The following is a 1,837-nucleotide window of genomic DNA, read 5'->3' as shown; positions in this document are numbered from 1 at the left end:
AGGATGAGCTACCCGGCGGTGTGTGGCCGGAAAAACCCTCCGACGGTCAAGTTAGCACACACCTTAGAGGGAATAGAGAGAAGGGAGAGAGTGTTTGAGTGTAAGGATTTTCTTACAGAGTGTTCATCTATCTCGTATGGGGGGCGCAGACAGGCTTATATACCTTCTGTGCCCCATATCCACTCCCTGTCATCTCCTGACACGTGGCTCTGCTATCCCATCTGTCAGCTTAAACCATGCCGTTCATCACCTGCTCTCAACTGCCTGCCAGCATAGCTGGAGCTCGGCAGCCGAGCTGCCCTACCTCGGTCATACCATGCTTCATACCTTAAGCGCCCGACCGGATAACCGAATGAAGGACCGGGCTAGGCGGCATCTCGGCAAAGCTTAGCCCGGGATCCTCCTTTGGTCGGTCTTCTCGCCGGTCAGTCAACTACCTCGGCTGACCGCGCCTTTCCGAGCGCCGGCCTCTCGGTCTGTCTGATCTCGACAATCCTCAGACCGAGCATCCTGGTCTGACCGGTCACTTCCTGGCCGAGCACCTTCTGCACGGTTCGGGGCAGCACATAGTCCAAACTCTGCCCGGCCCAAGTTCTGGTAGCCCATCTCCGGGTGAACAGTCGATCATCTCGGCCCTCTGCTCTGCTGGGCCCCCAACCTGTTCGGTTTATACCTCGGCCCAACGCCGGAGCATAAATCACCCTCTCAACATTTTTTCCATAATTAAAAAAAATAAATGAAAAAAAAGAACCATTTTTTTTAGTACTTTAACTATCAATTGAACTCACAAAAAAAAAAAAAAAACCATTAAACTAATTGCAATACAATCACATTAAAAAAAAACCCACTAAACTAACTACAATCATATTAAAAAAAAGAACCGTTGAACAAATTACAATCAAATCTCATTTTTCATATAATAATAAAAAAAACCATTAAACTAATTACAATCATATTTAAAAAAAAAAAAAACCATTGAACTAAGTACAATCACATTTTTCTCTTTATGAGTATTTATGTTTATCTAACTTCAATCATATTAAAAAAATCAAATTATAATTTTTTTTTTGGCTAGACCAAATACAAATCATAAAAGGAGATAACTTCAATCATACAAATCAAAAATATTTTTATGCTATCTAATTACAATCATATTTTTTCATAATTAAAAAAAAATAATTGTAAAGAAGAACCATTAAAACGGTAAATAAAACGATTAAATCACATTGAAAAAAAGAACAATTGAACAAACTATAATCACATCGCATTTTTCCCATAATAAAAAAAAGGATATGGCTTCTGTCCAGTCCGGGATCGGACTGGACCGTGCTGTTGGGACCATGGGGGCCCACCACGGGTCACGTTTTGATAATTTGAACCGTTCAATGTGTAGAACTCATCAAGTACTATATGCCTATAAAAAATCACGTTGATTGGATATCGATAGCTATGTGATCAAAATAGTTTTTTGTCAACCGTTAATTTGTTCACCGTCCAATTTTTTTAATACAAAACTATTTTGATCATATAACTATCGATATCTGATCAACGTGATTTTTTACAGGCATATAGTACTCGACGAGCTGTACACATTGAACGGTTCAGATTATCAAAACGGGACCCGTGGTGGGCCCCCACGGGCCCAACAACACTGTCCAATCCGATCCCAGACTGGACAGAAGCCATACCCTAAAAAAAATAAATGAAAAAAAAGAACCATTAAACTAATTACAATACAATCACATTTAAAAAAAAGAACCATTGAATTAATTACAATCACATTAAAAAAAAACACCGTTGAACTAACTACAATAAAAAATAAATGTAAAGAAAAATC

The sequence above is a fragment of the Camellia sinensis genome, chromosome 7 (assembly GCF_055761805.1).
Source record: "Camellia sinensis isolate YWXY chromosome 7, ASM5576180v1, whole genome shotgun sequence".
Taxonomy (NCBI): Eukaryota; Viridiplantae; Streptophyta; class Magnoliopsida; order Ericales; family Theaceae; genus Camellia; species Camellia sinensis.
Note: the sequence above shows the minus strand (reverse complement) of the source record.